The following is a 14,346-nucleotide window of genomic DNA, read 5'->3' on the forward strand; positions in this document are numbered from 1 at the left end:
AGGTGCTGGTCAAGTCGTCGTCTTCCGTCTACTTCCGTTTATTCAGGAAAAATGGCGAGTTATATACAGCTGGTGGGCACCAATTGGCTGCCCGAAATGCAAATGAGATAGAACAGCATTAACCAATCATTGATGTGGGTGGATCTCTCCCGTTGCCTAGAAACCCAATCACTTCCGGGGAGAACGGTTGGTCACATGATTTCTGAGAAACGATTTGCTCAGTGAGGAAGTGAAGCCTAATGGTTTCCAAGATGGCGGATAGCTCGAGATGGCTTCCGTACGCAGTGCTCGCCACATACCACAATTAAGCTAATTGACATATCCATCGCCTCACATAGTTACTTTCATTTTTTTGTGGTGAGATTTTATCTTAATTAATTTCACATATACAATGCAATATGTATTGATGCAAATGAAAGAAATTCCTTCCTTTTTCAGGTGTGTGTCTATGTCACATTTAAAAAAAATCATTCATTCATTGTTGGACACATGAGTTTATTCCGTATCTTAACTATTGTGAATAAAAACCTAACGCTTATTTCCGACATTTGACTAATCATAATAAATTTACAGGCTGACTCTAACGGTGAATAAAGTTTCTGGAAGACAACTTTCACAAGGACTGGCACACAGATTATCTTTCCTCAGCAGTCCAGGTTGCTCCATTTTTTGCCTCTTCATTGCCCATTTTCATCACTCTTGTTGTCTGGGTACCAGTTAACCAGGAATTCTGTGTGCATAGATGGTGCCTTTATTTTTATTTGAGTGACTGCAGAGCATGAATAACCTGATTAGAAATTACTTTTGTGAACTGAATTAGATAAAAAGTGTATATAGGCCCTCACATTGCTTAGAGGAATGTGGTCAGTCCATATTTCTTAGAGCTAGCAAAAAGCATAAGTGATTAAAAAATATTAATATACTGTCTTTTCTTGCTTGGACAAGCTTGTACAAATAATTTACTTTAAGAAACAATATTTGGGAACCAGCAGGTAGCGTAATGGCTATGTCGCTGGACTCCCATGTAGTCGACCGCGGTTCGTGTCCCGGACCCGGTGGCTTAAAACTCACGCCGGGCGCGTGTGCGTGCATGCCCAAGATCCCGAGAGGAGAATGGAGGAGAAGGGATTGCAGTGTGACCATCCCCCCTGGGGGGGTAATTTCTCGCTTTCTGTCTCTATGTCTCTCTCTGTCTGTCTGGCGAGCGCACGCGCCCTACAGTGAAAATCTCTCCAAAAAAAAAAAAAAAAAAAAACCAAAAAAAAAAGAAACAATTTTTGAGGACCAGCAGTTGATGTAATGACTATGTCGCTAGACTCCCATGTAGTCGACTGTGGTTGGAGTTCAGGACTCAGTGGCTTTAATTCACAACAGGTGCATGTGTGTGCGTGTCCAAGATCCCGAGAGAAGAATGAAGGGTAAGGGATTGATGAGTGGCCATCCCCCCATGGGGGGTGATGTCTCGTTTTCTGTCTCTTGGTCTCTCCCTGTCTTTCTGGCAAGCGCACCTGACCTACAGCAAAAACCTCTCCCCCCAAAAAAAAGAGAAAGAAACAGTATTTGTTGTCATGTTGTTCTGCAGCATTTCAGTTTTCATGGCATTAGCTCTGGTGCAGTATAGGAAGAACAGATGCTTGAGCAAACTTGGGGCACTCTGGATCCTCTGGGATGCAGGAAGGTTTGGAAAAACTGTTTGTACCTTAGGGAAGCCTGAGGTGAAGGCTCAGACTTCTGGGGTGACTCAGAGATACCTCCTGTACTAACAACATCTGTGCATGCCATTACACAGCCACCTGTCACCCTGGAAAACTTCTGAGAAGTCAATACTGTCTGCTAACTTTGTGGCAAAAACCCAGCCTAGCTACTAAGGCTAAGACTTCCCAGCCTATTTTTATAAATGATTTCTCTTTATGTGATGTTATTCCATTTTTAACAAATCTATTAGGGCTAGGATAATGAACCATGAGAGTTATTGACAATAACTTTGCCCATAGGAAAAGGGGATAGTGTGTTGGAAACAGGGTTATTTAAAACAGAAATTAAATTGATCAAGTTAATCAAATGAGAAATTCAGAAGGTTACGCTACTCAAATTCCTATTTATCATAGACTAGAATAGCAAGACACAAGCTTTCCTGTCTTTTCATTTTCTGAACTGTTATCTTTTCAACTTGGAATAAATTAATCCAAAGGAAAAACAACTTTCTGTGCCTATTGAAGATGGTATAGTGATTTAAAACTGTATCATCACGTCAGTAGTCTCTTATGAATCTATTTGCTTAAGTGACTTCCATCAGTTCACTGATGTAATTTCTTTAAAACCTCATCAGCAAACATATGTTTCTTGAATGGTTCATATCTTTTTTTTTTTCTTTTTTTGGAGAGGTTTCTGCTATAGGGCGCATGTGCTCGCCAGACAGACAGAGAGACAGAAAGCGAGAAATCACCTCCCAGGGGAGATGGCCACGCCGCAATCCCTTCTCCTTCATTCTCCTCTCAGGATCTTGGGCACGCACACATACATGCCCGGCGTGAGTTTAAACCACGGGGTTCGGGACTCAAACGGCAGTCGACTATGTGGGAGTCCAGCGACATAGCCATTACGCTAACTGCTGGTCCCAATGTTTCATATCTTAGCCTTAAAATGTATTACAGTTTGGGAGGAAAAAAATGGCTTCACATATGTGCAAAAAATAAGCCCTTGGTGGCAGTAAAGGACAACCTAGTTATTAGAAGTGATAAGAGAGGGAGCTAATGATGTACACCACGGCTGTCTCCCACATTCTTTAGCCATTCGGTTGCAGGATCCAAATTCTGAGGCAGGTCTTTCATTTCAAAATCCTGTGTTCTTTTTATTTTGGCATGTATTAAGAAATGCTTTCTTCCTGTCTGCAGGAAGCTTACTTACCAAATGGGACAGAGAAAGAAATGTAGACACACAAGTCAAAAATCACAAGAACGTTGCCAAGGAGACACTACAGTATAAATAATGTGCAAGTATCTGAACCGACAACTGGATGAGTGCTAGCTGGATTTATGATATCCCATGGAGTTACTGTGTTTTTGGTCTCAATAGGAGTTTACCATTTTTTTCCCTTTGAATCTTTATTTGGTACATTTTCCACACTTTCTAAAACCCTAACACACTTTTTTTTTAGTTCTTTGGTCTTATTTTCACATCCTTAGCCTTCTTGCCTCAAGAACTTTACCCAAGTTTTTTACCTTACAGGTAAACACCGTGTTAATGCTCCCAAATCCACAATAGATGACTGAAGTATTTATTAAGTTATTAGTATGTACTAAAATAGTGTATATCTAAACTACTTTGCACAAAATTGATGATGAGAATTAATATTTATTATTTACATATGCAGAAGGATATACATATTTATTTCCCTTTAATCCTATCACTGTTTCATAAATATTGTACTTAATCCATCAATAATACAACAAGCTTTCATTAATCCCAAGAAATAATTAGGAAACATTTATGATAATGATAATATTACTTTGTACAAATATTATACAAACCCATTAAACCCTTAGGGGAAATTGCAGCTGGTAAGAATGTCAGATGCCCTGTCTGCTTTGACATAGATAGTAGGCTGCTGATTTGATATTTAATGAGAAATCATGCTAACCAAACAATATTTAAAAACAGATATTTTCTACCTTGTCCTTAAATCTTAGCTAAGATATATTGTCTTTAACATCGAATCGTAGATTATAAAGTGTCGAGTTAGTCTTGATTTCTATTATACATTCCAGTTTCATATCCTTTTAAAAGTTGTATTCTGTGACATTTAGCTGCTGACAGTGGTTTTCAGTGATGGGTCAAGGTTTTGCGCTGGGCCTTGTGACTTCTCTTAATGGTTGGCCTATGGATGCTGGGATACTAAGCTGCTTGTCCTGATATTTAATAGGAAAGTCGTGATCCTGTTTCATGCCACAATATTCTTTGAATATGTTTTCAAATGGTCATTTAGTGACAATGCAACTACCTACATGGATAAGCATAGGGCTGACAATTTACAAGTATTCATACCAGTCCACTCAAAAAATTATTCTCTATGTGGCATTTCTCGAATAGTTATGAATAGTAAGAAGTATGTTTGAAATTACCAACAGGATCCAAGATTGTGAATTTACATAGAGTAGTCAATACGTAACATTTTTGTTTCCAAATTATATTTAATTGCCTTATCTAAGAGGACTCTTGGCTTCGTGCTATGTCATTGACACTGAGAACTTGGGAAGATACCTACTGTTTGGAAGCTCAGTATCAATGTGTGTGTAAGTGGAAAAGTATTACTACCTCAGAGAGAAATGTTCAACTTAACTTAGGTAACTTATATGGATGTACTGATCATTCCTGTGGCAGTATACCAGTCCCTCTATAAGTGTGAATTTTGTCTCCTCTGTCTCTTCTGTACATCTCTCTCTCCTTTCCGTCAGAGGAGATGTATCTCATCTCCCTTGGCTTTTATCCTTTAAAGCTCCATGGCTGTGCTTATGCTATGGCAACTAATGTACCTATCTCTCTAAACCTTAGGCCAACTGCCCAATGTCTAGTACAGTGCTTTTCAACAAAGCTTTCTTTCTACACATTTGTTTTAATTGCATGTCATTTTTGAATTGAGCCAAATTAATGCATATTTCCTATTTATTTGTCATAGAAACCATTTTCCAGGGAGGGTATTCTCTCCTCTCTCACAGTAGTCAGTAAATAAAATGCAATTTCACTACTTGCACTCATGTATGTGTGTATGTGTGTGTGTATGTATGTTGAGGTGGGTGTGTGAGAGAAAGAGAGAAAGGAGTGGGAAGGAGAGAAATAGGGAGGGAGAAAAAAAGGGAGGAGAGGAGGCAGGAAGGAAGTACTTGGTGAGGAGTGCGATTAGGGAATTCTTTCTATCATATGCAAAACATTGTTTTTATTCTGCTGAGACAATTGAAAAGGGAAATATCAATGTGAGAAAGAATCAAAATCTACCAACTGAGATGAGCTAAAATGCAGAGAGACAGCAGGAACAGGTGGAAGCAAAGAGGGAAGGCACTCCTGGGTCTGGGACTAGGGAAAGATTTCCATGCTGAGAAAATCAAAGCAGGCTGTGCTGACCTGAATACTCCAAGGGAGGGATGTTGAGACTGAGCCTGCAGCTCAGCTGCCCCGTGCTTCAGATGCCTTACTTTCATACTTCTAACCAAGTAGCTTTGTACCAGGCTTCATGTTTGCAGTGGGCTTAACAATCATGTTTTATTAATTAGTCCTTACAGCTTTGCTCTGGGCTACATCTGTATTATTAGCCTCATTTCACAGACTAGAAGGATAATGTACAACGGCAGTCAGTATCCATATACAGGCAGAAAAGTAAGGTCCTTGGTAGACCAGACAAAACAGCAACAGCCCCCTGTACTTTGATATCTTAAAAAAAAATTTAAAGCCAACTTAGGTTCTTATGCCACCTCCCTCCTCAAGATAGGATTCTTGTGTGTGTGTGTGTGTGTGTGTGTGTGTGTGTGTGTTTGACTACCTCTTCAAACCCAGAATGATAAGAATGGGTAATCCCATTTTTATTAAAGTGAAAGTAAAAAAGAAGAAACATGCTACAAAACTGCCATGAGAATCTCATTAATCATCCAAGCACTCAAATTGTGGGGCACTGACATCAGTATTAGCAACTCATGTCCAAAACCATCCACTTAGTCTTGTCTTGGGTGACATCTCGGCCATCTCCTCTGTCGCCCAGGGAACGTGCAGGCAACTCTGTCTGACATGGAGGAGGTGGCGTGGGAGGGAGAAATCAGCAGTAGTTCGGCCTGAAGCACTTGTGGACAAGACTCTGCAATGTCTATAACTCTAGGGAAGAATAAGATTTTAAGAAATTTTGTTTAAAAAATCACACAAATAAACCTAACTGAAATTCCAAGCCTATCTGGTGAATGACCTCGAATGTGACTGTTGAGATTTTTTTTTCATCCTATTAAACACAAATGAAATATCCGTTATCTCTTCATTGCTTAATCTATCTGAACCTCTTCTGGACAGTTCATCTCAGGGCCATAAAGCCTTTAAGGTGCTTTGCTCTCTCCATAAATGACCACCTCACTATTTCCACTGTGTGTGTGTGTGTGTGTGTGTGTGTGTAGTACTTTCTTAATTTGTATTGAATTCTTGCATCTCTCTTTATATTTGTAAATGTATTTTTGTCCTTATTTGTAGACACATTTTCTCTGAAGGAAAATGTGTCATATATTTATATTCTCCACCGCATATATGCACAAGATATTCTCAATTGCATACCTTTTCCTTCTGACTCTGAAATATGAGTGTGAGGGAAATAAAAAATAAAAAGGAGGACATCACCTGTCCTATTTCATGCTAGAGCTTTCAGTAAAAGCTTTTGCTTTTAGGGATGATGATGGATAGGTAGATTGAAAAAGGAGGTAAGAGTTTGAATCCGTAGAGGTACATTATCAATATTCATTCTTTTTTTTTTTTTTGACAAATGAGGGAATTTTGGATTAATGAAATTACAGAACAATAGGAGTGTTATAAAAGGATGCTCTCCTGGTGTGTGACTGGAGTCTCTGTCATTCCTTCAACGCACATCCGGAGCACAACCTGGAAACCTGCCAGAGCCTCTCAGGAGTGCTGTTTGTCACACCTAAAGAAGAACGAACTGCCAAGATGACCAGAAGACAGGACTGTGGTCAGATTGCTGTCAGCCTGCCCATCTTTGGGCCTTTTGGCCTCCATGCAAATTCGTGCATGTTGATGGGAGACGCACACAGGAATTCAAATAGAGCCCACAAGCTAATCTGCTTCTTGCTATAGTTCTTTCTATAGCTTAGTTCCAACAGGGGGCTGGTCAGTGTTCCAGAGTCAACCTCCCTCAGTATTTAAAATATAACTTTATTTTGTCTCATTGGTGTTAGGGTCTCTGTTTGCCAGATTTCTGTGCTAATTAAAAGGAGCACAGACAGGTCTTACATTTTTTTCCTCCTTCATAAGTTATTGGCAAGATTTCTAGTCTTTCGGGTCAGAGTTTGTGGAAACAAGTCAGAATATATTTTGACTGACTGGCAGGTGGCTGGCAGAATGCCAGAGTGTGAACCTGAAAGGAGCTTCCCTTACTCAGGTGCCGCTGTCTCCCACAGCCGTGGGGACTGGCCACTCACTACCAGTGTTACAATATTACATGAAGGCATCCCCTAGTGTTTTCAGTGGCAGAGACTATGACCTGTTCATTGCTTTGTCCTTTTACCTGACAGAGTTTGAAACAGTTTGGCACAGAGTAGATACTGCAAAAAAAAAAAAAAAAAAAAAAAAAAACCAAAACACAACACCTAGAATCAAAGTACATGATTATAATAACCCATCCCCAGAAAACGTAAATTGCATCAGAAACATGTGACTTAGTGCTGGAAATGAAGAGGAGGATGGGCTCCTGAAATTTACTTTCCATCTTGATCTCAGTAGTGCTATTTCACCATTTCATCTTATTGGAATGATTTCTGCTTTGGTGTCTTTTGCTATGCTTGGCTATTGGTAATATTCCAGGCCATCTGTCTGCCTAGGCCAGTCGTGTGTTGTGGTATCAGAGATTTTCCCGTGCATAGAGGTCATAGTCACAGAAGGGGTAAGGTCAGCTATTGTAGAGCAAGCGCTGAGGAACTGCTGGAAGTTGAATAGTTTCCAGAATATAGATTTGGAAATGGGAAGCTGAATAAAGACATAGAAATTGAGCAAAATGAAGATGAGGGCACACAGCTAAACATATCTCAGAAAGGATTCATGGTACTTCTTCTACATATTCATAGGGTACTGTGTGATTTTTTTTTTTTAGTACATGATTACAATGTGTAATGATCATATCATGGTAATTAACATATCCATCCTCTCACACATGTGTCATTACTTTGTACTGGCAACAAAAGCCTTTCCTTTAGCTAATCAGACATATACCATAAATTATTAACTGTACTTAATGTTTTGCTCTATAGAATACTAGAACTTATTCCTCTTTTCGTACTGTAATGTGTCTGCTAACAACATTTTTCTAGCTCCCCCTTCTCTCACCATTCTTAGACAGTGGTAATTGCTGTTCTGTTTTCTACTTCTATGATATCAACGTTTTTATTTTCCACATTGGAATGATAACATGCATTTTTTCTCTTTTTATGCCTGGGTTATTTCATTTAACATAGTGTCTTTCACGTTCATTCATGTTGTCGCAAATTACAGAATTTTATTCTTTTTAATGGCTATGTAGTATTCCATTTTGTTTGCATGTGCGTGTGCATGTGTGTATGTCACATTTTCCTTATCCATTTGTCCTTTGATGTATGCTATGGTTGAAGTGCTCAACATTTTCATTTACAGAAATTGGCAGATATCACACTTAGTTAGATTTTTTTCCACAAACTACATTTGCTTGAATCTTTGGTGTTTTATTTTAAGAATCTGTGTCTTTGCATCCATACTTCTGGTTTTCAGTCATAATCATGTAGTCTAGATTATGGTTTCATAAGAAATCCCATTTTTAAAATGATTTAAAGGAAAATTTTATCACTGTATCACCATTGTGATGGTCTTAATTTCTGGACCGAAGACCTCTTTATCAGTAAACAAAGCTTATTCAATATTACTTGTACACATTAAGGGTTGAGTGACCTGAAGTGATACTTGCTTTCAGCATATTTTCATCCTGTAAAAGCAAACACAACAGTGATTACACCAAAGATATGGGCTGCTAATGGCAGCATTCAATGTCAGCTATTGATCAATGGGGAGATGTTTTTATAGCCTGGATCTTTTCATGATGCTCATCAACTCTCACTGCTTAAGTTAATTCTACTGACATATAATACCTCAGCCTATAAACACTAAAATGATACCAGCACATATTTATGCTAAAATATTTGAGATACCATTTGAAGAAAATCATGAGATATCAGTTCAATGTCCACTCAATTCACATGTCAGCCAAATATTCTAACTCTTCCTTCCTTCCTTCTTGCTTCAGCTTTCCGCCATCAGTGATAGATCTCTATAGGAAAAATGTTGGCCAAATTATATTTGCTAAACTATATTCACGCAATTAAGTTATATCAGACCTGTTTTATGTCACCTATTTTATATCCAGTCACAGGAATGGTCCAGTCACAGGTATATTTTACATTTATATGTTTTCCAGATGATTTATGTTTAATCTATAAATAAGAACTATTTAACAATTTTAATGTCAATTTTACAAGTATACAGTGCACCCTGGATTCTTAAGTAGAGTACAATAATTACTATTCCATTTTTAATGATTAATGACCCAGACCATCATATAAATAGGAATTGTACTCTGTACTAATGATTTCAGGTCTTATAAGATTATTAAAGCTTGATTGTCCCTACTGTAAAACCTTCATAAGTTATTGCATCTATTTTGGCAGTTTTTCTACCTCTTTCCTCAATATTCTCAGCATAATCATTGTGTGTAAAATGCATAAGCTTTATATCAGGAGCTTTCAACTTTTGTTTTGCATTTTCTTTGTCCTACTTTTTGGTATGTGTGGCTTAATTTCCTGCTCATGGCAGAGTTTTGAATAGGTCTTGCCTTAACTTGGGTTCCTTTGATGCAGAGTTGAAACAAGAGTTTGCTGGTAGTTTATTTGGTAGATCATCTTAGACAATATTGGTAATGAGTGAGGAAACATTATCAGGAATGGAGGGATACCACTAAAGTGTGTGTTATGTACCACTAAAGCTCAGTCCACACCCCCACCTAAAGAAAAGGAAGACTGGTGTTTACCCTCCCACTTCCAATTATGATGGCTTGGAACTGTTTTCTGATGTATTAACTTTTCAACATGTCTAATCTATCATATGAAGGCCAAGAGAAAGAACTTAAGTAGAGAGTCACACAGACTTACAACGAGACATGACAGTCACTTGTTTTCTTTTTAAAATTTTTAAAGATTTTTGCCATAGAGTACATGCACTCATTGGAGAGAGACAGAGAGACAGTGAAAGGGAAAGTAGGTAGGGGAGAAGGCCACGCCACAATCCCTTATCCTACAATCTCCTGGAATTTGGGGCATTCACCCACATGCACCTGGCATCATTTTCAAACTACTGGGTCAGAGACTCAAACTGCAGTTGACTCCCATGCGGGATTTCAGTGTCTTAACTACCACGCCACCTGCTGGACCCCGACGTTTTCTTAAATGGTCTGTCCCAAGTGAATTTGGGTGGGTTACAATAGAATCCTGTATGAGCAGGTTACCCTTATGGGACTTTTGACTACATGAAGGGCTGTTGTATCTACCATTTAGTTTTTTGAATTTTGATACTTTTTATGATCTGATATTATTTAAAATTTTCAGAACAACCTATGATTCTGACTTACACATGTGCTCATTTTATTCATCACATTTAAATTTTCTTCTAGTGTCTTAATAATTTTTCTCTTTTCTGATTTCAATGTGGATATGTTGGATGAATAGCATGATACATGTAATTTGTTTATGAAAAGAGCTCAACATGAGTTATCCCATCCTCAGCATGGTGTTCTGTATGTGAAAGTCACTGGTAAGGTCTTGTTTTTATCTGATGGGTGAATTGCATATGCCCTGTAGTATTCAGTTTCTCTCAGAAATGTTCAGGAGGATGTCATTTTGAATAGTCTCTGCTTGAGAAGCATCCTGTGACTTTTTATTTGGTTTTGCTCTGCTCCATTATGATTATCTGCGGTAACTTTCCACTAAGCCTCCTTACCCTCTACCCTCCAAGTACGTATTATGTGTCTTATGCAGACAAACCATCTTTTCTCATACACAGGCAGCTGATGTGATTAGAGAGAAATCTAATTTATCTGGAGTACTCTAGAAATGGAAGGAAATTACTTCACAGCAATATTTGCAAATGCATTCATCACAGACACCCAGACATTCCAGCACTCGCAGATGATGGCTTTGTGATCTCTATGTGGTCTCCTTCGAACTGCTTTCTAATGGTCTCTATAAATTCATTCTTTTTATGTTTTGTGCTGTGCTTGAATATATGAGAAATGTGTAGGACTAGGGGAGGTCGGTGTGGCATAGACAGAACTTTATTGTTTGAGTCTTGAACAATCTTCCTAACCTGTGTAGCAGAGACCTCTGAATTAAGGGTTAGGCTCTTTAGCTATGGCTGTGTGGCTGTGTTTGGATTAAAATATGAAAAATGCCATTTTTTTTTATTCTTGCCTTTAATCTCATTTCTCCTCAAAGATATTAATTTGTACATTTGTTCTGAATTCAAGCCATATTTGATTACTTACTGTTTTAGACATGAGGCATCCATGTTCTCTGGGCATTCTGTCTTCTCACAGTCATCTTATTTGCTACACATATGCTCTCAGGTGATTAAGTTGGCAGGTAAAAGGAGGATAACTATATAAGGATGTTGACACGGAGGCAGGGAGCATTTTTGTTGTTTGTTTGGTTATTTATTTTCATTTCTTCCATGCGAAAGAGCAAGAGAGAGCTCCCCCAATAGGATCCTGATTTCACAATCCAGCCTGGATCATGTACACACAGGTGCCAGGGACCCTCAGGGAGGTTTTCAGACTTGAACCAGAAATTCTCTCATGTGGGATTGCCTTGAAGAGCATCATGCCTTACTGCTGAGTCACCTTCTGGCCCCCTGGGAACTCTTAAAGGTACCTATGAGTGGGCAGAGGAGAAAGTAAGAAATAAATGATTTTAAATGAAAAACAGGATAGCAGAACCAGAACTAAAATAACTTATGCTTAAAAGAGTAGCAGCCCTGTGGTTCAGGGGATCAGGGTCAGCAGTGTGCAATGACCTTGCCTGTTGGTTTTAGATACAGACGTATTCTTCTCTCTGAGATTTTAGGCAAACCCCTCTGAGCCTTTGTTTCCTGTAAAGGAAATGTGCAGATCACAATGTCTTTTAGGTCCTTATTAGCATGAGGTTACCTGATTTTATTTATGTATTTGTTATTTATTTATTTATTGCCATAGGGCCCTAGGGTATATGTGCCTGCCAGAGAGACAGAGACAGCGAAAGGGAAAATAAGAAATCACCCCCTCAAGGGGGATGACCATATCACAATCCCTTCTCCTCCATTCTTCTCCTGGGGTTTTGGGAATGCATGCATACATACCTGGTGTGGTTTTCAAGCCACCAGGTCTGGGAGTCAAACTGTGCTGGCCATGTGAGAGTCCAGCATCTTAACTACTATGCTACCTGCTGGCCTGAAGGTTAACTCATTTGTAAATGTTAGCATATTTACATTTTGCTTACCTTCACCTCACATTCTCTCCACCCCTTTTGCTTTCTCTCTCAGCTGCAATAATTCACAGTTTAGTAATGTTTGCTATAACCTTCTTTTCTTCATGCATTTAATTAATAGAAGGTCATACAAACAAATACAATATACTAAGAAGAATAAAAATACCTGTGTTGCAGCAATAATTTAATTATACATACCAGAAACCAATTCAGAGTACAAAGAAGAACATATTACCATGTATAAACGTTAAGGGGCAGAAACCAAATGTCACTGATGGAGATCTATTTATACACATCAGACTATGCCTGGCACTATGTATTTCATTTTTGCATTTTGCCTTTCTTACAGAAGTTTCCCAGAATGTTGTAGAAATTGGAAATAAATGAATGCCCATAAAAATAATATCTCCAGGCAATTGCAATATCTGATGTAAAGAGTATCTACAGGTTGTGAATTTTAACCACAGTTGGCTACTTCTGAAAATGCTTAGAACAAAACCCAGAGGCACTTAAACCTGATATATTCGATGGTTTGGGGACCAAGTGGATAGATGCTCTCAACTTATATTTAATTAATATATACTAGATTTAGTTGTAGTCAATTCTATTTTGGATAAGATGGAGTGAATCCAATTTTGCTATCTTCTTAGCAGGATGGAAAACTAGCTCTGAGGAAGGAGTCAGAGAAGAAAAAGATGGGAATACTAAAGAGACATAAAATTGGGGGATGCTAGGTTTTCTAAGATCAGCAAACAATGTGAGCATATTTTCTATCTCTTCAAATCCACACACATTTTAAGCATGTTTAAAATCAGAAAATATCCTTTCCATGCTACCCACCCAAGGGTCCATACAACATTGTTCTGAGTTCCCATCGTAACTTACAGGGAAACTTTCACAATGTATGGCACTTTGATGTCCTACAGAAGAAGGAGGAGGATGTCCTCAAATTCCTTGCTGCAAGAACCCACTTAGGTGGCTCCAACCTTGACTTCTCAATGGAGCAGTACATCTACAAAAGGAAAAGTGATTGCGTCTACATCATAAATATGAAGAGGAACTGGGAGAAGCTTCTGCTGGCAGCTCATGCCATTGTTGCCATTGAATATCCTGCCAACGTCAGTGTCATATCTTCCTGGAATACGGGACAGAGGGCTGTGCTGAAGTTTGCTGCTGCCACTGGAGCCACTCCTAATGCTGGTCGCTTCACTCCTGGAACCTTCACTAACCAGATCCAGGCAGCCTTCTGGGAGCCATGTCTTCTGGTGGTTACTGATCCTAGGGCTGACCACCAGCCTCTCACAGAGGTGACTTAGGTTAATCTACCTACCATTGCTCTGTGCTACACAGATTCTCCTCTGTGCTGTGTGGACATTGCCATCCCATGCAAGAAGGGAGCTCATTCAGTGGATCTGACGTGGCGGATGCTGGCCAGGGAATTACTGCGTATGCATGGCACCATCTCCAGTAAACACATATGAGAGATCATGCCTGATCTCTACTTCTACAGAGAGCTGAAGAGATTGAAAAGGAGGAGCAAGCTGCAGCTGAAAAGGCTGTGACCAAGGAGGACTATCTGGGTGAATGGACTGCTCCAGCTCCTGGGCTTACTGCTACTCAGTCTGAGGTCGCAGACTGGTCTGCAGGCATGCAGGTACCCTCTGTGCCCATCCAGCAGTTCCCTATTGAAGACTGGAGTGCTCAGCCTGCCACCGAAGACTGGTCTGCAGCCCCCACTGCTCAGGCCACTGAATGGGTGGGAAAAACCACCGAGTGGTCTTAACTCTGCTTTTCACAGACACTCACTGAGTGGTCTTAACTCTGCTTTTCACAGACACTTATACAAAGTGGAAATAAGGTTGATAAGGAAAATAAGCAACAGTTTATAAGAAAAATCAGAAAATGTGGATGTGAAATTCAGATGCAATTCACACAAACAGATCAAAGAGATCCTTTAAAAAGCTAACACATTACTTTTCCAAATGATTTCTTTCTTACCCTTTACTTTCTCAATGCTGGATATTGAATCCAACCAAACTAATAAAAAAAGGCA

At 39.1% G+C, this 14,346-nt stretch overlaps 1 pseudogene; it reads left to right on the forward strand.

The window, feature by feature from the left end:
* Positions 1 to 1,568: 1,568 nt before the first annotated feature.
* On the forward strand, positions 1,569 to 14,076 carry LOC106736083 (40S ribosomal protein SA-like; annotated as a pseudogene).
* The last annotated feature ends 270 nt before the right edge of the window (positions 14,077 to 14,346 follow it).

The sequence above is a fragment of the Tupaia chinensis genome, unplaced genomic scaffold (genome assembly GCF_000334495.1).
Source record: "Tupaia chinensis unplaced genomic scaffold, TupChi_1.0 Scaffold000055_1, whole genome shotgun sequence".
Classification (NCBI taxonomy): Eukaryota; Metazoa; Chordata; class Mammalia; order Scandentia; family Tupaiidae; genus Tupaia; species Tupaia belangeri.